Here is a 25,837-nt window from a genome sequence, read left to right on the forward strand (position 1 = left end):
CGTTCCTCGCGCGAAGGCAGAGTAGGTCGTGTCACAGAATGTGCTCCGCCATTTCTTCTGGACGTTGCCCAATTCCTCACGAGTGAGGTGGGTCTCTTGTAGGGAAATGATCTGCGCTTGTTGGCGTTTAACATATGCATAAAGCGCATAGCGTTTCCTGGCCGTGTGCATCCCCCTCACATTTAGGGTTAAAAAAGTGAAATCCGTGTGTGTCATGGCGGGTGATAAGTTGTGTTGCGGCAGTGTTGGGTCTCCGGTGGTGTGTAGCCTCCCATCCCTCGCCAATGGGTGTTGCTCGCAAAGCTATGTGGAGCTGTGGGTGACCACCCCCGCCCTTTATATGGAAGGGAACGAGAGGACATGGTACATGGGGTGGGTGAACTAAGAACTGGGGTCGGGAAACAGTCCCAATACTGGGGACCTATCGCTGGGGACGAAAGAAGAGAGCACCAAAAAATAATCATGGGGTGGTGGTGCGTCCGTGCGAGGTTGGTCCTTGGACGGGCTTGTGAAGGATCAGTGTTCGTCATCTGGTTCAGGTAATCGTCGGGACGATGTTGCGTGTGTAGCATGGCAGAGCTGCAGCTTTGCAGGGGGCTGGGAAGCTGTTAGTGGGGCTGCTCTGTGCCTATCTGCTGTGGGGTATCCTTGACAGTGTATCGGCGGCAGCCTGGGAAGTTACTAGGGGTGCGGTGCGCTGGGCTCCGCGGGGCGCTTCCCTTTGCAACAGTCAACTGCAACCCAGGAGAGAAGGGGGGGGCCTGGCGGGCTCAGTCTGTGTTGTTTCAGCCAGCCGCCACCTCCCTTGAGACGCCTAGTGTGTTCATCAAGTTATGAGATCCGCTATCTGGGGGGTGACCTGGGGTAGCGTGATTTAGTCTCCCCTAGACGATGTCCCATCACTGTCCTCCTCTCCCGCCGATGAGAAAAGGTGCGGGGCTCGATCCAATTTGTCTGGGGGTGGAGAGGCCTGCAGTGCTGTCACTGTCCGTAGAGCGTCCCAGTGCTCCTGCATAATTTGCCCCAAATCCGGGGATTCCAGAGTGAGGCTCCCTTCCGTAGCGGTCCCTCCGTTCCGCCCCCAGTTTGAGTTGCACCTCCTGGGTCGCGGCATTCTACGCCTCTGCTCTCGTGCGGTCTCTGTCCCGGACAGCTGCAGACAGTGCTGGTCCCCCCAATCGTGCGCCTCTTCTGCACGTGTAAAGAATATAGTAGAGCCATTATATATAACTTTGAGTCTGGCGGGGAATAGCAGGGAATACTGAATATTGCCCGCCCTTAGCCGTCGTTTCACCTCCAGGAATAGCGATCTCTGTTGCTGCACCGTCCGTGCATAATCCGGGAAGATCATTATCTGTTTGTCTTCGACCCGGAGGGAGCCTGATCGTCTGGCGGCTCTGAGCACCGCGTCCCGGTCTCTAAAGTGGATGAATTTTGCCAAAATCGGCCATGGGGGGGCTCCAGGCTGAGGTCTGCGTGTTGGGACCCTGTGAGCATCGCTCAATGGAGAAGAAGGCCGAACGGTCGGCAGTTGGAGTAAAGGACTTCACCCACGCCTCCATGTGCCCCACCGGGTCTGACCCTTCAATTTGTTCCGGTAGCCCCAGTACCCGGATATTACAGCACCTCGAGCGTCCCTCCAGGGCATCCATTCACACCTCCATAGTGGATAGACGGGTCAGGACAGCGTGGATTGTCGTCTGTTGCGCCTTAACTGTGGGTTGTAGGTCAGCTACGATCTTCCCCCCCTCGTTTACCTTATCAGCCAGCTTTCGGTGGTCGTCCCTGATAAGGCTTATGTCGGTTGTCAGGGTGCCGAGCCGCTCCTCCATAGACACCCTGGAGAGTTCAATAGCCACCAACACTTGGTCGAGCTTGTCCGATATGGATCGGTCGGACAGGGTTGCAGCGAGCTTGGCCCCGGCCCTGGGATGCGGCATATTCTCCGGTGCTGTCTCCGGCACAGTCGAGGTTTGCGTGGCCCTAGGCTTCCCCATCGTGCCTCCTGGGGTGCCTCGTCACATGTGGGGTGATGTGATGTGATGCCGGGCTCTGGAAGACGTGCCGTCGAGCCCCTGTCCCTCTGAGATGGGTCCCGGGTATGCTCCGTTCCACACCAGTCTCGCGAAATATGGCGTTTGCCCCGGCTGTCGGACCTAATGTTGCTGACCCCCGGCCGAGCGCCGATGCTGGTGCCGTTTGGGTCAGCCTGTATGGTGCATCCGCAGCAGTCACAGGCCTTTCTCGCCTCCCCCACCCGCCGCTGCTGTCACCGGGCGTCTCGTGGGGGCAGGAAGGCCCAGTTCAAGGCGGCCCTCCGGTGTGGTGTGGGGCTGAGGAGGCGTGTGCTGTGCCGCGTTCCCCGCGGCCGTTGGTTTGTTTCAGGCTGAGTAACGGGGTGGGTGCCAGGCGGGATACCGGCACTCCATCCCAGGGTCAGGCAGTGGTCGTGCTGGGCCTCGGCGGTGGGGGGGCACCGTACGCACTCTCCCCCGGTATCGGGCAGCCCAGGGGAGGGTGCCGCCACTCACAGTTCCAAAGTCTGTGCAGCCCGCTCCCAGTGGACCCAGATCTCTGCTCCCCCTCGGAGGGTCAGCCACCGCGCTCACCAGGCGCCATGTTGGGGTCAGGCAGTCTTGGCCCAGACAGTTCTCCGGTCTTTGGCGGCCCGTGAGTGGGAGTCGTCTCGGTGTCTCTGGGCCTCCGCTGTCTAGTGAGTTTCTCCTGGCCTCACTCAGCTGCGCCTTGTGCAGCGCGCCCCTCGGGACCCGTCCTCTGTGTCTTGCACGGTGGGCCTCCGGGCACCCGCTAGGCACCCGGCGCTTTCCCCGGTGCCGTATCTGCCACTAACTGCTGTCGGGCGCGCCAGTTTCTCCGCACCTCCGGATTCCAGTCTCTCTGGTCCTGTAATCTGCGCTCCAGGGCGCACCTCACATTTCAGGCTCAGGTCTCTTGAATTCGGGGTGAAGTGCGGGCGGGCGCCACCTTGCCGCTGAGCGCTGGGTCCCTTAATGGCGCAGTTTGCTCTGCAGCTCTTCTCTGTTTCAGAAGGGGGTTTAGCACCGCGGGATGCTCCATGTGTTCCAAAAGCTGGACGTCGGTTTAGTTGCCACAATCGACGCAGTGGAGTAGGTGAAATGCGCACCCGATCGCAGAGCCTCAGCAGGGCACGTCCACCATCGTAGCCTGCTTGGCCACGCCCTCTAAAGGACAAGCAATATATTGAATACCTTGTAATTTAGGATTCTACACTTAACTGTAAAAGAGAATGAGTATAACCTTGCAAAATCTCTGAGTAACTCCTTTCTTTTATTTGAAACTGGTAATTTCCTAAACTAAACAAGAGTGAGAATGTCAAATATGTATCTATGTGCATCAATCTCTCAATGTCACTCTCTCTCTCTATATATATATATATATATATATATATATATATATATATATATACACACACACAATCCTACTGCAGATGAAGAAGGCACGTACACAAGGCTGTAAGGATACGGCATTATTTATTTTCTTGGGTCTCCCTCGGCCCTGCGACCAGAGAGACGTGTTTCTGCTTCGCAGAAGCCTTTGTCAATCTAATTGGCGCCAAATACACCTAAGTATATGAGCACAGTCCCGGGCACACGTAGTAGGGATATCACAATGTTGTGGAAGTCTTGTTAGAATTGCAATTGCAGTGGTCGACACCAGTGTAAAGTTGAAAAGGTTATTTAATGAAGCAACGACTGAATCGAAACAAACAACCAGCCGACACGTGTTTCGTCTCTAGGAGTGGTCCTGTGACTCTTCAGGGCTGGGAAGGATACAAAACATTGGGTGAGGGGATAAACGGGAAACATTCGGTGACCTAGTCGTTGACATTTCAAGGGAACAATGGGAAAGGGATCACCCTAGGTGCATGTGAAGAATATGTAAAAACTCAAGGCGCATGGTGAAAAAGTGACTGGTGTGAGTGTGCCGCTCTCATGGTTTGAACATCATGAAAAATGCGCGGTAAAAACACAGTAAATACAGTGGGGTGACATGATACACAGGTATGGGCAGACGTGTATGCGAGTGGCAAGAGCGGTGTCTAGTGGTCATTAAGAAAGGTAAGTAGATGCCCAAGACCACCATACGAATAATATATACAAAAACAAATCAGCGGCGAGTGACAATGCGTCTGTTAAAGGAAATTATTTTTGCTGTAGACTGATAAACTGTTTAAGGAAAAAGAGAGACTGAGGGAAATGAATGAGTTTGGGATTAAGGAGGAGAAAAGGCGGGGAATTGATGCATGGAAGTCTAGAAAAACTGATTCTGAAGAACAACCTGGATGGAGGTAAGGTGGTCACGTTTGGTGGGATAAGGAGGGCAGGCCCCTGCGACTAGAAGGGAAGCGAGCAAGAACAAGAGTTAGCGCATGGATAGGGACACAGAGTAAGGGGATCTAAATAAGGGGTAATTGGAGGGCTATCCAAAGCTCACCATAAAGCTGGTGATAATTTCAACCCGGTCTGGGGTGTGCGGTAGACTCAATGGAATGGATGATTATAGGTGAAGGTGCGCTTGGTCGGTCGTCGGCACGGTGTAAGGGCCGCATGAAGTCCGAGATGCGACTGGGGGGTAGAGGCCGCTGCGGGAGAGAGCGAAGATATTATTAGGGTGATGGCAACCACAGTTAGGCAAGAAGAGGCAAGGAGAGGACAGCTCCTTACTGGGCGTGTGATGAGCCGAAGGCCGTAGAAACATTGCGATAAGCCAAGGCGGGTGCGCCGGATGGCAGGTGGACGCGTGTCTGCTGAAACAATGTAATTGGGAGATGAGGGGGAGGAATGTAAGATGCTAGAAGTGCTGGACTGGAAAATGGGTGGACTTAACCCGGGAGCGGAGTAAGCGTTCCTCCAGTGTCTGTCGAAGGGGAGGACTCAAGTGCCAAGTGGCGGCGGGAAAAAGGGAGCTGGAATAGAGGGGCGGATGTGTAAGGGAGGGAGCGAGGCTAGATGAGATGAGAGAGGTCAACAGGAAAGGATCTTACCCCAGGAGGAAAATAACCGGGTCCCTTAATGGCGCAGTTTGCTCTGCAGCACTGCTCTGTTTCAGAAGGGGTTTAGCACCGCGGGATGCTCCATGTGTTCCAACGGCTGGACGTCGGTTTAGTTGGCACAATCGACGCAGTGGAGTAGGTGAAATGCGCGCCCGATCGCAGAGCCTCAGCAGGGCCTCAGCAGGGCACGTCCACCATCGTAGCCTGCTTGGCCACGCCCTCTAATAGACAAGCAATATATTGAATACCTTGTAATTTAGGATTCTACACTTAACTGTAAAAGAGAATGAGTATAACCTTGCAAAATCTCTGAGTACCTCCTTTCTTTTATTTGAAACTGGTAATTTCCTAAACTAAACAAGAGTGAGAATGTCAAATATGTATCTATGTGCATAAATCTCTCAATGTCACTCTCTCTCTATATATATATATATATATATATATATATATATATATATATATATATATATATATACACACAGTCCTACTGCAGATGAAGAAGGCACGTACACAAGGCTGTAAGGATACGGCATTATTTATTTTCTTGGGTCTCCCTCGGCCCTGCGACCAGAGAGACGTGTTTCTGCTTCGCAGAAGCCTTTGTCAATCTAATTGGCGCCAAATACACCTAAGTATATGAGCACAGTCCCGGGCACACGTAGTAGGGATATCACAATGTTGTGGAAGTCTTGTTAGAATTGCAATTGCAGTGGTCGACACCAGTGTAAAGTTGAAAAGGTTATTTAATGAAGCAACGACTGAATCGAAACAAACAACCAGCCGACACGTGTTTCGTCTCTAGGAGTGGTCCTGTGACTCTTCAGGGCTGGGAAGGATACAAAACATTGGGTGAGGGGATAAACGGGAAACATTCGGTGACCTAGTCGTTGACATTTCAAGGGAACAATGGGAAAGGGATCACCCTAGGTGCATGTGAAGAATATGTAAAAACTCAAGGCGCATGGTGAAAAAGTGACTGGTGTGAGTGTGCCGCTCTCATGGTTTGAACATCATGAAAAATGCGCGGTAAAAACACAGTAAATACAGTGGGGTGACATGATACAAAGGTATGGGCAGACGTGTATGCGAGTGGCAAGAGCGGTGTCTAGTGGTCATTAAGAAAGGTAAGTAGATGCCCAAGACCACCATACGAATAATATATACAAAAACAAATCAGCGGCGAGTGACAATGCGTCTGTTAAAGGAAATTATTTTTGCTGTAGACTGATAAACTGTTTAAGGAAAAAGAGAGACTGAGGGAAATGAATGAGTTTGGGATTAAGGAGGAGAAAAGGCGGGGAATTGATGCGTGGAAGTCTAGAAAAACTGATTCTGAAGAACAACCTGGATGGAGGTAAGGTGGTCACGTTTGGTGGGATAAGGAGGGCAGGCCCCTGCGACTAGAAGGGAAGCGAGCAAGAACAAGAGTTAGCGCATGGATAGGGACACAGAGTAAGGGGATCTAAATAAGGGGTAATTGGTGGGCTATCCAAAGCTCACCATAAAGCTGGTGATAATTTCAACCCGGTCTGGGGTGTGCGGTAGACTCAATGGAATGGATGATTATAGGTGAAGGTGCGCTTGGTCGGTCGTCGGCACGGTGTAAGCGCCGCATGAAGTCCGAGATGCGACTGGGGGGTAGACGCCGCTGTGGGAGAGAACGAAGATATTATTAGGGTGATGGCAACCACAGTTAGGCAAGAAGAGGCAAGGAGAGGACAGCTCCTTTCTGGGCGTGTGATGAGCCGAAGGCCGTAGAAACATTGCGATAAGCCAAGGCGGGTGCGCTGGACGGCAGGTGGACGCGTGTATGCTGAAAAAATGTAATTGGGAGATGAGGGGGAGGAATTTAAGATGCTAGAAGTGCTGGACTGGAAAATGGGTGGACTTACCCCAGGAGCTGAGTAAGCGTTAATCCAGTGTCTGTCGAAGGGGAGGACTCAAGTGCCAAGTGGCGGCGGGAAAAAGGGCGCTGGAATAGAGGGGCGGATGTGTAAGAGAGGGAGCGAGGCTAGATGAGATTAGAGAGGTCAACAGGAAAGGATCTTACCCTAGGAGGAAAATAACCGTGGCGATCCACGATGCATAAGCGTACTGGTAGGCGGGTGCGCCTGTAGGGGGACAAGGGCGAGATGAGGAAAGTGTCAATGATAAAACATGAATGAGGCCTCACCCCTCGCCACGGGAGTGACACGGGACTGTGCTCAGTTTCCAGTGTGAATCCTTCGATTCACACAACTTCGGGGATTATAGGGTGATTCCCCCGACCTGGCAGCACCGTACCTACTCAGGTCTATAGAAGACACCACGCGCATTAGTCTGAGCACCATTCTTCCTGACTTAACTAAAAACCCTACCCCTAACCTACACATAAGTATATATAGCCCTTCCCACTCAAGAGACACATAAACATAAAGAAAATACTTTTGCATTTAAGTTTATGCACTAGGACAGCCCAATTATGTTATTTGAACATTACCCTGACAGAATAACTGAACAGTGCGGCTGGTACAAATGGTCATACGTTATTGAATTTTACGTTGTTAATAAACTGCAAATGGCAACCAAGCATATCTCAACATAATGCTTCCTCAGCCTGCACTGATCCAGGTATAGACATAATGTGTGGCTGAATGTGCACATGGGAGAAGTAAATCGCAAGCTTATTATTGATTTTAACAGCGCCAATCCCTCAGAAAAATAAAGCCCTCAATGTATAAAACAAAACATATAATTGTATGTATATACACATATATTACACAGTGGCAGTCGCTCCAGTTAGGGCCTAGTTACCATACAAAATACATCTTGTGATTTGCTAATAGCTTTGGTGCAATTTGACAAATCTGACAAAACTTTCCAAAAAACAGTCTGTCCACCTTAGCTCCTTCCTTGAAAGTTTTGGAGTGATCTGTCAAGTGCAGGTGAGAAAAAAGAAGGGTTCCAAAAGGCAATTTCCCTATGCAATTTCCATGGGAATTTTAAAGGCCACTACAGCCAAACGGCTGAATAGAATTACAGAAATTTTACACAAAATTTGGCAGCTCTTGACCCAAGAGCAAGCTTTTTGTGCTTTGGTGGAAATCCGTTCAGTGGTTTTTGAGAAATTGTTGAGAAATTAAGGTTAAAAATGTGAAGATATCTGAATGGTAGGGTTTGCACGACTGGCACGTACCTTCAAATAATAGAGGAATCTGATTGGACAATGGCGATTTTTCCCTTCTGCCAGCTGACTCCTTCGAGTCCCACAGGAGCTTGCGCTTTGATTGGCTGGCCATGATCCCCATGTCCTGAAAATGAAAAAAAGGCATAAGGGGGCAGGGTAGAGGGACCCTGATACTGTGGACCTTGTAGAGGACTCCCAGAACGACCCACCGTGGGGTTTGGATTGCCACAATCCCACAGGATTTATGGGGAAGTCAACGTGACCCTCTGTGAGAGTCCTGCAGGAGCGCAGGGTGCCACACTGGTTCTCGTGAGAGACCCACAGAATGGGGAAAAAACATTTTAAAAAGGGGGTGTGATGTCTGTGGTCGGTTGCCCATGGATGGATGGGTGGCCCTGCTGCCAACCCATGCAGCGCATGGCCAAAGGCCATGCACAGTGGGAGAGGTTGCTCGAGGGGAATTGAGTGCAGGGTCTGGTCAGACCAACATATGCTGCATATGGCCAAAAGCCATGCATAGTGGGGGGTTAGCTACCCAGTGGTGATATAGGGCTTGGCCACGAGCCAGGTCTCTTTAGCCAACACCAAGCTGTACACAGCGAAAGGTTGTGCCAAAGACTGTGCACAGCATTGGTTTAGCTGCCTGCCGGGGATGGGTGTAGGGTCTGGCCACAGGCTAGACCCTGTGGCCAACCCAAAGCAGCACATGGCAGTAGGATGTGTGCAATGGTGTGTGCCTGGCCAATGGGTGGGCAGGCCCTCTGGCCAACTTCCCACTGCACCGTGGTGGTTGGCTTAGTTATATACAGTAACCCGAAAGGCCGTGCATAGCACGGGATTGACATAGTTACATATAGTAACAAAATATTACTTTAAGTTTAAAAAAAGTAGAAATTTACAGAGACAAACATAGGTTAAAGTGACATTTTAGTTAGGCGAATATATCAGTTTAAATGTAACATGTTTAAAATTGAAAAAAATTGTGAAATTCACCAAATATAGATAACTGAATTAACTGTAAGTCGGGCCCTCGCCATGCATTGCTTATTACCTCACATATTATATCAATCAATCAATATATAGTCTTTATTTCGATTATCACAATCATAAAAGACAAACTGCATCTATAATAAAAATGACTGTGAAAATTCATAATACAGAAGCTTACATGTGTTTCCGCAATCATTTAGACATATTTGTTAAAAGCCACTGTTATATAAACAAATATTAAAAAGAACATGAATGTACCATAAATCCACAATAATATAAAACACATGGTGTTAAAAACACAGTTAAAATGGTTTAGTAATAATATATAAAATACTTAAAAACGGGAAATATGCGACTACCAATTGTTTCATGTTTTTTCACAATGCTACTGTGCCCATATTTAACAAGGGGCAAACAATAAAGCATTTCCTAAGAACAATTACCAAAACCCAAACTGATAGTGGGGCAACAACACCCAGTCCTTGATATCTAAAACCTCTTGTCAAGCAGCTTGCACAATTAGTGTGCCTTCATCATATTGGCTCGGATGACCCATATCCAGCTCAAGAATTTTGCCACAGCGATCACTATGGATTCCTGGGTGTTAGTCTTTAGAATCCTCAGCACCTCCATGGCTAGTCTTGTGTCTGTGTTCTTACAAATGGGTTTGAGCCACTTATTTTTCGGTGCCCTGTAAAATGGGCAAACAATCAAGATATTTGCTAGAGACTCACTTTGGGCTAGACATGAAAAACATTTATCAACTGTTAGATGGTGCCATCTACTGGTAAGTGTCTTTATTGGGAGTGAGCCCACCCTAAACTGGTGGTACAACTTCCTATCTTTCGGTCTGGTGATGGAGTCCCAATAGGTTTCTAACTTGATCTCTTGTTTAAACTCCATAAAATCCCTTGCCAGGGTGGACCTTGTGGGGGATGTAAGGCGCTTGACTTTAACCATATTCCAATATGCTGCCTTAAAATCATTTTTCGATGGAAATCGATTATTCAATGGGTCCTCCCACAAATTGCTCAACCCCATGTCAATCAAAGTGGTTTTTATGTTGCCCAACCAAGAGATCTTAAATGAGCAGTCCAACATCCTAACTTCATAAAGAGCTTTGGCATACAGTAGTCCAAAGCCTTCTCCAAAATGCCATCGGTCTAAAGCGGGCTAGCGCCTCCACACTGTGGCAACCCAAATCTAGATATAAGGGAGTGAGTGGTGTAGATTGCGGGAGGCCTATTAAATTTCTCACAAATTTATTTTGCGCTAATGCCAAAGGTGAAAAGTCCTAAAAGCCCCAAAGTTCAGCACCATATAACATAGAGGTACTGATTTTAGAATTACAAATCCTTAGTGCTGGGGCGATGGGCTTGGTCTGCGAGAGCCTCTGCTCTTTTATCAATACACCAGCTAATTGTGCATGTTTAATGGCCAGCATATCAATGTGGGGCTTCCAATTTAGTTTCCTACCTTGTGTTATCCCCAGGTATGTGAATACATCAGTCTGATCCAATAAAACGTTATTCATGTATACTCTCCCTTTTATAGCTTTTTGTCTGTGGAGCACCATGAACTTTGTTTTCTCCACATTTACCACTAGCTCATGGTCGCGGCAAAACACCTCGAAGCGGGACAAAGCAGCCTGCCTGCAAGCCCTTTTGGGTCTTTGATAAAATCAGGGTATCGTCCACGAACATAAGCATTGGTATCTTCCTACCGGCTAATGTTGGGGCATCAGTAGGATAAGTGGAGAAATACTGGACAACCCTGTTAATAAATAAAGAAAACAAGGTCGGTGCCAAGATGCACCCTTGGCGTACCCCCTTGGAAACAGGGAACCTATCTGTAACATTCCTCTGTGTTCCCCAACGTACCTGTGCATAGTTTGAATCATGCAGTTTAACTAGAATGGCCAACAGTTCCGATGGCATCCCCATATCCATAAAAGCTCTCCACATTTTAGTACGGGGGACCAGATCGAATGCAGATTTGAGATCGATAAAAGCCGCATGGATTGTCCCCCCTCCAATACAGACCACCCGCCAATAAATGAGCACGAACTTAAAAATCTGATCTATGGTGCTAGTATGGGGTCGAAACCCCGCCTGCAGTGGTGTTAAAATATCTAACCAGCAACAGGATGTGGGAGCACACCGCTGACCTCTCCGGCAAGGTTCGCCCTTGGCATTCTGGGTAATGCAGTCTCTTATAGATTGCTCCGATATTTTCGAGTGTTTCGCCAAGGTTGGCGCAGATAGTGCTGATCTCTAGACACGTGTTTCTGGTTTATTAACCGTCATCAGTAGAGAATACAGTCTTGTATTTTGAGGTTTGCTGAGTAGGCTGCCAAACATAATATCACGTCCGGTACCTCTCATTGGCGCGCAGGTACTTTATCCACGAGCTCGTCAGCTCAATGACTCACAGGAGTACTTTAAATAGACAACAGGATGTGGGAGTACACCGCTGATCTCTTAGGCAAGGTTCGCCCCTGGCATTCTGGGTAATGCAGTCTCTTGTAGATTGCTCCGATATTTTTGAGTGTTTCGCCAAGGTTGGCGCAGATAGTGCTGATCTCTAGACATGTGTTTCTGGTTTATTAACCGTCATCAGTAGAGAATACAGTCTTGTATTTTGGCCGCGATGAGGGAGCCCTCGATGGCTTTTAAAGCGCCTCCTGGTGCTTCTTGGTGACGGGAAAAGCAGTGCGCCTCAGGGGGAATGCTGGAAGGTGTAGTCCCCTTGTGATGTGGGCGCCGAGAACCAGGAGTGCACAGGAGCCAGCAGGCGAGTGTTGCGGTCCCCCTCGGACCGATCAGGCAGCGTGTAATTAGGTGGAGGAAAAGAGTCAGCAGCTAAAACAAAAGACCAACGGGACCCGAGAAGCGGGAGCCCGCGACGGCTTTTAAAGCGCCTCCTGGCGCTTCTTGTTGACGGGAAAAGTAGTGCGCCTCAGGGGGAATGCTGAAGGTGTAGTCCCCTTGTGATGTGGGCGCCGAGAACCAAGCGTGCACAGGAGCCAGCAGGCGAGCGTTGCGGTCCCCCTCGGACCGATCAGGCAGCGTGTAATTAGGTGGAGGCAAAGAGTCAGCAGCTTCGCAAATCAACCCTTCCTCATTTTGGTGTTGATTTCCACCCGGATTGTGTTTATTATTTTTCTTTGCATTTGGGAACACGCAGAACTACATATCGCTCATAACATGTTTGATGATATCATTGATATACCACTGATGCCTTCTGAGATTACATCACTTATGACAACACTGTGCATGGCAGGGCGCAACGTATAGTTACTCCAGTAAAAAGGATGCTTAGCAACAGCGCGTAACCTGCATCCTGGACGATGAAGTTGCAACTGTGTTTGTATTCTGGTCCCAAATGGACCTCACAAACCATTGTTTTATTTTTAGCATATGATATATTCTTGCTACAAGGATATGTTTCTGCTATAAAGAGAATGTTTTCTGTAGTAAACAGCTGTTGTGGACAAGTGTGTGCAGTCTCAAATAACTACCAAAAATAGAACAGTGTGCATTTTATCAATTTGATTGAAAACCTACCTTTCTCTACACTCGATTGCCTTTTGACCGCCCTAGACATGGAATCATTATACATGAATATACCACAATCAGTGGGGATTAACGTTCTGTGTACTGTTCTTAGCACCAGATGTAGACCACATCAACATCAAGTCCCTACACACTTCATTCTCTCTATACTCGACCTTCCAGTGCAAAAATGTTCCTTTCAATTTGATGATTCATTTTATGGCAAGAACGGAGGCCCCTATTATGCTTTTCTTATCTTGCTTTATAACACAGCAGCCAAGATAAGTGAAAAACACTACAGTTCCCAGGGGCCCAAGCAAACAGGCTGGCCAATGGGAACCCAGGAAAAACGAGACGAGGTAGCCAATAGCAATGTAATAACCTATATAATGTCACATCTGACTGAGGAGCTTCCTCTTTTCTTGCTGCTCGCAGTCAGATAAGTGACTTCTCTTTTGCTCATTTTTGATACATTTCTATTTGTGCGTATTTACAGTATTGTTATGCATTATTCTGTTTGTTTCGCTTACTCAGTGCTCACGCGCCCCCAGCAGCGCTCTTTCGTCAGCGTGGTCTTGCGCCGCTACTGTCTCTTCCCCCTGCGGGTGTGACTCCGGTGGGTCGCGCCGTTGCGTATTTTGCCGCTCGTGGTCTCCTCACGCTCGCGCTCACCTTTCTAAGTCCCGGTGTAGCGTAGAGTGTGTTTCCTGCCTCTGCTGGTTTTACCCGCGTACCTCTGCGCTCCCGGTCTCTGCCTAACGACCATTTCACTTAGCTCCAGAGGGTTTGCCAACTCGGCCACACCCCTGGGAGTGTTTTTCTCCACACGCTCCTCCCTCCTGACTGTTGTTTAACCCTTTGCAACCTCTCTTTGCTGTTCTCTTTTATCCAATGGATGTAGACAGTTCTCCTGAGCCTATTCGGCTCAATGAAGAAGGCGAAGCCTTTAAACATGACCTAAATAAATGTATTAATTCCTCTGTGGAGAATGCAGTGGAGGTGTCTATGAGACGCATGTCCAAGGGTATGGAATCTTCCATGTTAAGTCTCTTGTCCAAAGCTCTGGCCCAATCTGCAGGGGATAGCAGAAAAAGAAAGGTGGTTTGCTCTGCTTCGTTACATGCTTCCCATACTGCGTCACTTTTGTCTGGCGGGGTTTCCTCGCACTTGACTGAGGACCAAGTGCCTCCCAGGCCTCCTGCTCAGGAGGGGATTTTAGGTTCCGAGGGCAAACGTAAACATAAAGTGAGCACGCAGAGTTACCAAAGAAATTGGTTATATCCACCATATTGGACACTGATGACGACATGAATGACGCAGATGACCTTTTTGATTTATTTGATGTGTCTGACCCTCCCTCCCCTCCCTCCAAAAAATCCAAACCCGATTCTTTCGCTTTTGATCCAGTTTTTGATTCAGAAGGGGCCCCATGTTTGACCCGGCTTCAATTCGCCATCCTAATTCTACTGAATGGTTGCCCTCCTCTCATATGCGGGAATACATTTCTGCAAGGTTGCGCCTACCTTTGGATGCCTTGGTCAGATCGAGGTTGAAATCTGAGTGCCCAAAGCCCTCCTAACCCGAAAAGGTTACCTTGGTCCCTTCCATAGACCAACCCTTACTTACCTTCTTCTCCAAATTCGGCAAAGATCCTCGCAAAGGGGTGGACAAGGTCTGGTCCACCAGCCAGGATAAACTGCTTGATGTTGTGGGTCCTTTGGCGCGCATTTTCGACATGGCCGAAACTACTTGTCTAGACGGCTCTGAATTGCCTGCCGAGGACGACTCCATGTGGGTCCAACGAGTCTTTTGTGTGCTTGGTAACGCCAATGCCGCCATCACGCACAAGCGTCGTAAAGGCCTTCTTATCAAATTGGACCCTAAACTGGCCAATTTAGCTCCCCAGGATCCTGGTGCTAAGGCCAATGGCCTTCTCTTCGGAGAGTCTTTAGTCAAGGATCTCAGTAGGTTCGTGTCCACCTTTGCTTCTTTAGACAAGGCTCAGCAATCCATTAAAAAGGTTTTTTCTCCCCGGGTTTTTGGACGGGCCGGCAGAGGCAGGAGTCGCTCTTCCGGCCGTTCCTACAACAACCAAGGCTCCAGAGGATCCTACAACAATTCCACCCAGGAATACAAGCCTCAATTCTACCCTCTGCGGGGTAGGGGTTTCAGAGGTCGTGGACAGAGAAAATATCGCACCAACAACAACAACCAACAAGGTATGTCCTTCTTCCCCTCCCCCGGTGGGAGGGCGTTTAAAACTGTTTCTTCCAAAATGGCAAACTATCACCACAGATCCTTGGGTTCTAAATACTGTTCAAGGCTATCTTATATTGCTTTATTTGCCGCCTTTCCAAACTGTGTTCCCCCCCTCCTCTGGTTTTTTCCAGCGACATGGCTTTTCTAATCTCGTCGGAGATTCAGACCCTTCTCCAAAAACAGGTCATTCAAATCACCCCTTTTGACCCTACAAGTTTCCTAAGTTCCATTTTTCTTGTCCAGAAAAAGAACAAATAATTGCGTCCAGTGATCAACCTGAAATGGTTCAATCAGTTTGTGGTGTATCGCCACTTCAAGATGGAGACTATTCTTCATTTAAGAGATACCCTTCGTCCAAATGACTGGATGGTACGTTTGGACTTACAGGACGCTTACCTCACTGTTCCCATTCACCCTTCTCATTCCAAATTCCTCCAATTCCAGTGGTCGGGCGTGACCTACCACTTCAACTCTCTTCCTTTCGGCCTCTCTTCAGCACCATGGTGCTTTACAAAACTCTTAAAGCCGGTGGTAGCTTTTCTGCGATCCCTCGGGATCAGAATGTTCATTTATTCGGACGACATTCTAATCATGAATTCGGACAAACAGCTTCTTCTGTCACAACTTGTCATCACTCAATCCCTGCTCTTGGATCTGGGGTTCTTACTCAATCTCGAAAAATCGATGCTTATTCCATCTCAGAGCATCGAATTCTTAGGCTTCCTGGTAGATTCCGTCGCAGCCTCCCTTCTTCTTCCTCAGTAGAAGGTCTCTTCGATCAAGGCGGAGATTTCCTACGTTCTTCGGACTTCTCTCATATCTCTGAGATCGCTGGCAAGAATCGTCGGACTCCTCTCGGCGTCCATTCAGGCCATCTTTCCGGGTCCCCTGCATTATCGGGCCCTTCAACACCTCAAATCAGGCATCTGCGCCAAGGCTTGGCCTACGCCGATCTTATCGTCTTAGATCAAGAATCACGCGTAGAACTTCAATGCTGGATCGACCATTTAGATGCATGGAACGGGCAAACTATTTTCGCTTCGGCCTCAGATCTTGTATTAGAATCCGATGCCAGCCTGTTGGGTTGGGGCTCCCGCTGTGGTCCAATATCGACTGGCGGTACATGGTCTTGCGAGGAGTCGAAATTGCACATCAATTGTTTAGAGATGCTTGCAGGCTCCTTTGCAATCCAAAGTCTTTCAAAGAACTGATTTCGATGTTCCATCCTTCTCTGCATGGACAATGTTTCTGCGGTCCACTACATCAACCACCTCGGCGGTACCAAGTCCAAACCTCTTGCAGAGTTGGCAAAGAGCCTTTGGGAGTATTGCCTGTCAAATCAACTTTCCTTGACAGTGGAATATCTGCCGGGAGACCTCAATTCCGTGGCAGATTGGCATTCTCGATTTCTTCGAGACTCCAGCGATTGGAAGCTGCTTCCATCCATCTTCCTATCCCTTTCTCAAAAATTGGGTCCTTTCTTTATCGATCTCTTCGCTTTTCGTCTCAACACTCAGTTGCCCCGTTTCTTCTGCTGGCGTCCAGATCCTTCTGCCCTGGCTACGGATGCTTTCCTTCAAGATTGGTCTCGTCACCTCAACTATGCATTTCCTCCTCTCCTCATGATCAGCAGAGTTCTTTCCCAGGTACGTCGTCAGTCGACTTCCTTTGTCTTGGTAGTCCCATTCTGGCAATCTCAGATTTGGTTTCCGTCCCTGCTGGAGATGGCGGTGGACTTTCCGGTTCTTCTCCCGGCCTGCAAGGACTTGCTTCTGAATCCTCAGGGCTCGCAACACGATCTCATTCTGAACAACTCCCTGGTTCTTTTGGCCTGGAAAGTTTCCAGCCTGTCCCTCCTGACATCCTCATTTTGCAAGAGGCTTCTCTCTTTATCAGCAAAGCCTGGGACCCTGGGATCTCAAAAGCTTACAAATCCGCTTGGTCTCTTTGGGCAAGCTGGTGTCTGGAAAGGCATATCGATCCCCTTTCAGCCTTTCTAAATTTTGTAGTCAACTTCTTGGCCTCTGAAGCTAGTGCAGGTAAGTCTTACAGAACAGTAAATTTGTACAGGTCTGCCATTTCTCTCAATCATTCTCCTATCGACAGCAAGCGAGTAGGCGCTCATCCTCTGATCTGTTGCCTTTTGAAAGGAGTTTGTTCTTCCAAACCTCCGTTAGCTAAGTATTCCAGTTTGTGGGATGTTTCTGTGGTTCTTAAGCTGTTTTCTGACTGGTCAGATAATAATGCACTTTCTCTAAAAATGTTATCTGCTAACCTTACCATGCTTTTGTGCCTTGTTTCCAATAAACGTGTTTCTGATGTTAAAGCTTTAGATATTTCATCTCGTCAGTTTTCCCCTACAGGAGTTTTGTTTCAGGTTCATAGACGAACTAAAACAAATTTGAATTCAGTGTTTTACCATTATTATCCCTCTCATCCTAAGCTATGTGTAGGCCAATGTCTAAAAATGTATGAACAAAGGACTTCTGATCTCAGAACGCCCTTTCATTCCCAACTCCTTATTTCGTTCCGTAAACCCCACCTTCCTGTCTCCTCCGCCACCCTGGCCCGTTGGGTGCGTTGGGTTATGTCTCTTGCGGGCATTGATGTCTTAGTTTTCGGAGCCCATTCCATAAGGGGAGCCATGGCTTCTAAAGCCTTTTGGGCAGGCTCTCGTCTTGAGGACATTCCGAGATCAGCTGACTGGACCAATGACAATGTTTTTCGTATGTTTTATTGCAAACCGATTGATACTGTGGCTTCTTTGGTGGTGGATATGCTTTGAACAAAAATAATAGGAGCCTCCGGTCTTGCCATAAAATGTAGATTTTCCTAGTTATTATGACAGAAAGTCTTCATTTTATTAAAGACACGGAGGCGAGTATTATCCCACCTGTACACTGCTAACATGTGTTTATCCCTCCCTTCAGCGAATCCGGCCTTGCCGCCTGCATCTTCATGATGGCTCGGTTCCTCATCAGAGATGGTCTTGTCCTTTCCGGATCATTCCTCCTTCTGGTTTGGATCCGTCTACGGTGACTCCTGTTGTTCATTCCTCCTGGATGGATCTGGCTCAAGAAGTTTGTTCCTGGACTTTGTCTATTTCTATTGTTTTGGCGATTGTTCCATTGTTTTCTGACTTTATCTGATCTGCTCGTTAGCGAAAAGAGGAAGCTCTGCAGTAAGATGTGATGTTTTATAGGTTATTACATTGCTATTGGCTACCTGGTCTCGTTTTTCCTGGGTTCCCATTGGCCAGCCTGTTTGCTTGGGCCCCTGGGAACTGTAGTGTTTTTCACTTATCTTGGCTACTGTGTAATAAAGCAAGATAAGAAAAGCATAATACTCGCCTCCGTGTCTTTAATAAAATTAAGACTTTCGGTCATAATAACTAGGAAAATCAAAATTTTTCCTCCAAATAAAGGGTTTCCAAAGGAGGGGTTTTAACTGTCACTTTCGCCATTTTGAACGTTTAAGAAAGGAAATCATCTTGACAACTTCGAAACCCTACGGAGACGATATCCTACATTGATATTTTCCTTATTTGGAAACGGACACACTCTCCCCTTTTACAATTCCAGAATTGATTAAATCAAAACTGTAATATCTTGAGATTTACTTTGCAAAGCCATAATACAGAGATTTATTTTCTAAACCTTACTATAAAAGTTGAAAAGTATACACTACTTTATACTGAAAACCAACTGAAAAAAGACACTGTTAGCATACAAAAGTGATCATTCTCATTCCTTACATTACAAGACTCATTACATTACAGCCAATTCTTGCAATTCTGTGCATCTGTAAACAGAGAGGAGATTTCTTTCAAGAAGTTGAGACACTATCTATTTAACTCCTGGCACGTGGCTACCCCAAACAGATTGTGAAGCATTTCTGGTACTACTCTATAGGTCTCGCATTTACGAGCCATTGAGCTATTGGCATTGTAAAAGTCAATAGCTTAAATTCCCGCAAACGCGAGACCTATTGAATAGCAAATATTTTTTGTTTCCAAGCAGCCCATGCCGCGCTAGTACATGAATAGACGCCACGCCCCTTTCTTCAGACAAGCCGTGTCTAAAGAAAGGGGTGCGTCCGCCATTAAAGTGATAGCGCGGTACGGGGCGTTTTTACCAAAAAAGCACTTGTTTGAAAAACAAATGCTTTTTTTGTAAATGTGTCCCAAACAGTGCTTTTATTTTGGTGACGGCCACGCCCTTTACTTTAGATGTGGCTCATCTAAAGAAAGGGGCATGGCCTCTATTAAGTGCAAGCATGGCATGGGGCGCTTGGAAACAACCCAAAAAACACATTTGCAAAACAATAGGTTTTGCTTTTGCGAGAGTTTAAGCTATTGTCATTTACAATGCCAACAGCTCATACCCTCCTAAATGCTAGACCTATTGCATTGCAAAGAAGTGCCCGCCATTGTCCCGGCTGCTTGGAAAGTGAAAGCGCACATGGAGCGCTGAATGTTCCTGCAAAGCACGACGTGCCTGCAGTAGGACAAAACTCACTAAAAAAATGTACCGCTTACAGACTAAATTACACAGATCATGTAACAACAGAAGTAAAAGGGTCAGGCCTCATGGGAGGTTACAAATGAAGACAAGGCGGTACTAATGAGGGACTAACAAGCCGATTACGGAATCAGAAGCCAGCATGTACAAAGGACAAAGACACAAGCCAATGGAAAATATGAGAGTGGGCGGAGCTTCAAGTACATACTCTAATACAGCATGCCTCGTAGAGCAGTGCATGCGCTGCCCAGGCTCGACCTAAAAAATATTGAACAACCAATTAGTTTGCGTTGCCATACCTAATCCGAAACAAGTGCTGACTCTCACTGATCATTGAAGCACCCCACCTGTCATCAGCCAGTATAAATGTGGATGTTGCAGTATGTGTCAATTTACTAATGAGACAATGGTGTTCCGTCACAACACTACAGTACAATTACAAACATTCTCTAACTGCAACGGCACCAATTTCATATACTCCATAGTCAGTCCGTGTCCCCTACTTGACATTGGTCAAACAACAAAAAAGGTAAAAATGTAAATATGTCAGCATTGGAGTAGGATGTGATGCCGTGTCCTCACTGCCCCTTGGTTCCTCATTTTATTGAAAATTGACACTCTGAGGATGATTTGAAATGGTGATCTGCACACTATTGGTACCAGAGAGAGACAAGGAAATTCGAAACAACTCCTGAACGAAGAGGTGCTAACATGGACATTAAAAATGGTGGACTCTGGATTCAACAGTCACGAAGATTGGACATCCCTGACCTAAAGATCCATGATACTGAACAGCCCATTCGGTGCTAAGATGGACTCCAGAGACTCATGAGACTTGTCTACTGATAAAGACTTTTTCTTACATGTTGTGCTTCGTAGTTTGACCACTGTTTTCGATGGGACCTTTTACTCATATGTATAGAGACTTTATTTATTTGCTAAGTATATCCTTTTAAAAGTTTTTATTATCTACTTATTCTTCTCTCCCCTGTCTCTCTTGCTCTGGAATGATCTTTTTCTAATCCTGACGCACTTCAAGATGGCCCCTTCCTTTATTTTGACGCATTGTCTCAATTTCCTCTAACTAGGTACTGGCATGCTCCATCTGCTGCGATCATCTTTGCTACCAATGATTCTGTAGTCCCACTATGAAGGATTAACTTCTTTAGTAGAGCAGCCACAGGTTGCAGCCTTAGATTTTTTGCCAGTTGGCTGTCATGATTCAATTTTTGGCCCTGCTCCTGTAGCCGACAGTGGATTTCTCATCTCATTAGTATGAGTGCATGATTTTTGCATCCCAATTGGGGACCCCTGTTGTGATGAGCTTGCCATCAATTGAATATTGGCATCTTTCTTTATCCCACATCCCATTGAGCAGCCCCTGACTAGTGACCTCTGGTATAGATTCTACTACTATTTTTGCTCATGTCTCTCAGGTATAATATTGACCTTCAATGTACCCCCTTTGGTACCTTGGTTCCCATGAAACCTCATAATTTTAATTTCTCCCATTGCCGGTTGCCCCTCCTGTGGGACCGTTTATCCATCTGGGGTCTCCTTGATGAAAGTTATCACTATTTTCAGGTGAACCCCGCTACCCTTTGATTCTTTCTCCATTTTCTTTTGTCCAGGACAGCAATTTTCATTCCTTTCCTTTTCTCTTTCTACTTTACAGTGTCTTCCATTTCTACATAGTGAGCAATAATCAGTGCCTATTACAATTGCATTTTGTTGTATTGGCTTTTGTTTCTTTATGTGTTTTTTGCCTTCATTATTTTAAGCTCTCCCGGGCTCATGAACATTTGAAGTCCTGATGATGATCTCATAATTTTAAATAGGGATCGAAACGCCATTGAATTACCCGCAGAACCAATTTGAGTTTGTGATTTCATGTGACAGGCTGCACTGTTCTTATTACATTGATACACAAAATGATCACATTTATCACATGTGTATGACGTATAAGAGAGCACTAAGCACTTTGTTTTGCACTGGCACTCACTGCACCTTTTGAGTGGAGTTGATTTGTTTGATTAACAATTGACATTTGACTTTACAGAATGATCACACTCCTTGACTAGGAACCATTGTTTCTTACTCAGCTGTTCACCCAGGTCCCTAGTGACTGCTGGGTTTTCTTTGAGTTTTTAAAAAAATGCTCTTGGAACCTTGGTCACCACTTTGCCTTAACTAGAGTTGAAGTTGCTTCTCCTAGATGTAGTGTTTCTGCTGCCATCCTAAGCTTTCCACCTCTCAAGGGCTACCCTTTCCCACTCTCCAGCTATTTTTCCCTTTCCTTCCACTCATGCTCTCTAACCTTCTCTTCTCAGGCCCTTTCCTCCTGTTTCTCCCGCCTCCTATTTCTTGTTCCTCAGCTTCTCCTTCTCAAACTCACTGGCCTTCTCCTCTTCCTCAGTCTTGGCTTTCTGGATAGCCATCTGCATGTTCAGGGTCCCTGCTACACTCAACCCTCACATGGGATTTATTCCTGGAATTCGTGACAGTGGAACTCTAGAAACTAAAGGCTTGTGGTTGTACTGGGAAATCCTGGAAAGTGCTTTAGGGAACACACTTGGCGTGTATCAGGGATGAATCTGCGGTAAGGGGATCCTAGATCCTGACTCCACAGCGCTCCCTTCCTGGGTTTCCATCATCTTTACCTCCGCCATGTCTGCTTTCCATCATCTTTACCTCCGCCGAATCTGCTAGAGCCTCCTGCATTTCATCCAGCTGCTCAACCTGGTCCCTAATTAAATCACCAAGATCCTCTCTGTAACTTCCCCAGGGAGACTTCCACCCTATGTCCTTAAATGGATCCTTCGTCAGATCAACAGACATGGTTCTAAGGTCTAATCCCAACCTGGGGTTTCCATTATTTACTGTGAAGACTGTGTAAATAAGCTGGCCTTATGATGCAAGTTTGCAGTGGTCGTACGCCTTCCCCAGATCCAGATTCCTAACACCGTAGGTGTCCCACTGCTTAACCGCCCTTGTTGGAACCCTATTCAGGGGGCCACACGGGAGGCAAGGGTTGCTGGGCCCCACCTTGGTGGTTGGGGACTTGTACTCCTGTTGTCCTGGGCCCAGCCTGCTATGAGCTCTGCACAACACGGCCAAGTACAAATCAGCCACAATTAAAATAGTTTTTTTTGTTTTCTTTAAAGTACTACTCAGCCACCCCTTGACTCTCAAGGGTAGAGCAGACCTAGGCTTTCAATGGGGAGGCACAGTGTCACTGTAGGTGCAACCACACAATTCAACATGCCCTCAGGAACCCCCAGAAATCAGGTCCTGCCCAATACTGAGTTTAAAGGAAAAACAAATATTTATTAAACAGGACAGTTTAAATCTACCACAGTGAAATAACTAACACAATCCCTTGCAGAGCCATTTCTAGTGCTTTGAGTGAGTTCACCGTAGTCACTCCTGTGGAGGCTCACACCACTATTCTGAAGTGTCTAGGTTGTGTGGGAGGCAACCCTCTCCTAGGTGCAAATCCAGTCCGCACTAGGCTTCTGTTCATGACGTTCGCAGCATGTACCTGCAAGTCTCTCATTGCTGTTCTCATATGTGGCGCATCGCACCTTAGCCCCCAAGTCATAGTGAGCGTCTGCTCGAGGTGCCTTACCCAGGTGGTAGCAACAACATAACAGTCCCTTTCTTTGCTCCAATGTGTACTCCGGTCATTTGAGCACTGGGATGTAAGTGATATGGCCTGATGTTGGGCAGAGAACCTTTGGTAATGCAGGAGTCTTCTCTGGAGGTGAAGGACCCCTTCTGCAGGAGTCGGCCGTCCGGCAGGAGACTTCTAATCATGTAGAATCCTCTTGGCAGGCTGGTCCGCAGTCAATGACAGGTAAGCAGCTCCCAGGCTCCTTCGACTTGGTGTTACACACATGAGGTTTCAGACTGTGACCCAAAAGACAAGCAGGCCCTCTCTCCTCGCCGATGGGGGGGGGTCTGCACTAGTCCACTTGATTCCTTGACCGACGACCCCTTTGAAGCACTGGGTTGACCTATGGCAACATCCCCAATCGGTGCCAACAGCTGATGGCCCCAAAGATGTCTCTGGGTGATGGCCCACAACACACAGGACAACAGCCCATAACAAAAGTCAGTCATGATGGACCTTCAGCCTCCCTCCTCGCTCAGTGGAATCCACGGCTCTGGATCTCTGCTGGGCCTCGCTCCCTCCAGGCTCTCCTCCTCCTCACAGGGCAGGCTGGTCTGAGCAGGCCGGCTGGTGCTCCAAGCTCAAGGCAATTGTTCTGGACATCCTAGGCAGTGTCCCACTGCCCAGCAGGGAGACCATCGGACTACAACTCCTGGTGCTGGGGAACAACCTTTACAACGCAACTTTTACAACGCACTACCATTACAACGCATTTTTTACAACGCATAATCCATTACAACGCATGATATTACAACGCATGACACTACAACGCATTTTTTAAAACTACCTTTACAACGCATTCCATTACAACGCATACTACCATTACAACGCATACCATTACAACGCATAATATTACACTATACTATCCAACACTTACCCTACTGATGCACCCCCTGGAGTTAGAATAGTAATTTTTACCCCTATACTATCCAACACTTACACTACTGATGCACCCCCTGGAGTTAGAATAGTAATTTTTACCCCTATACTATCCAACACTTACCCTACTGATGCACCCCCTGGAGTTAGAATAGTAATTTTTACCCCTATACTATCCAACACTTACCCTACTGATGCACCCCCTGGAGTTAGAATAGTAATTTTTACCCCTATACTATCCAACACTTACCCTACTGATGCACCCCCTGGAGTTAGAATAGTAATTTTTACCCCTATACTATCCAACACTTACCCTACTGATGCACCCCCTGGAGTTAGAATAGTAATTTTTACCCCTATACTATCCAACACTTACCCTACTGATGCACCCCCTGGAGTTAGAATAGTAATTTTTACCCCTATACTATCCAACACTTACCCTACTGATGCACCCCCTGGAGTTAGAATAGTAATTTTTACCCCTATACTATCCAACACTTACCCTACTGATGCACCCCCTGGAGTTAGAATAGTAATTTTTACCCCTATACTATCCAACACTTACCCTACTGATGCACCCCCTGGAGTTAGAATAGTAATTTTTACCCCTATACTATCCAACACTTTCCCTACTGTTGCACCCCCTGGAGTTAGAATAGTAATTTTTACCCCTACACTATCCAACACTTACCCTACTGTTGCACCCCCTGGAGTTAGAATAGTAATTTTTACCCCTACACTATCCAACACTTACCCTACTGTTGCACCCCCTGGAGTTAGAATAGTAATTTTTACCCCTACACTATCCAACACTTACCCTACTGTTGCACCCCCTGGAGTTAGAATAGTAATTTTTACCCCTATACTATCTAATACTTACCTTAAATGTAATTTAATATTATGCGTTGTAATGGTATGCGTTGTAAAGGTAGTATGCGTTGTAATGGTAGTGCGTTGTAAAGGTATTTTTTAAAAATGCGTTGTAGTGTCATGCGTTGTAATGTCATGCGTTGTAATGGATTATGCGTTGTAAAAAATGCGTTGTAAGTGCATGCGTTGTAATAGTGTGCGTTGTAACGTCATACATCCCCTGGTGCTGGTTGCAGCAGCTCTAGTTATGGTGGTCTCTGAACAACAAGTGGAGGTTTTTAGCGTCCACTTTAATACAGGCTCTCCACACGCAAATGTGATTTAGGACTTGGCCCTTTGAAATTCGTGCTGTGGGTGTCAGCCTCTTTGAAGTGCCCACTCAGGGTTCTATTCTTTGTTCAGGGGCCAGTCTGCCCCAACAGGGGTGGCCCCAGAACTGATGGACCCACAACTCAGGTCAAGGATGCAGCAGATTTACACCTGGGTGTCAGCCTCATGCGACATATGCCTCTCGAAGGTTCAAAGGATTAACCCTCCCATCTTTTGTGATTCTGTGTTCCTGAAGTGTAAACCTTATCAGACCCACCATCTACCATAAACACTGTGCTCTGGCCTCCCTGCCTAGTATCCTTCCTGTATCATAATAGGCCTTTGATGCTCACAAGGGTTGCTCTGCTTTCTGTCGTGACTAGCGCGACTTGCACATCCTATATCATATACCCCATAAGTAGCCCATCTCAAATTCCACATTTATGTTCACCCCAGATTGGGACCCCCACATTCATCAAGAAAATGGAGATCGGCATCCAAAATGCCCCCTTTTAGCCCCCCACTCAGATACCATACCTTTTCATTTCAATATTTTCCTTTGAACGGTATCCAAGACAAATC

This window comes from Triturus cristatus, chromosome 4_1, assembly GCF_964204655.1.
Source record: "Triturus cristatus chromosome 4_1, aTriCri1.1, whole genome shotgun sequence".
Classification (NCBI taxonomy): Eukaryota; Metazoa; Chordata; class Amphibia; order Caudata; family Salamandridae; genus Triturus; species Triturus cristatus.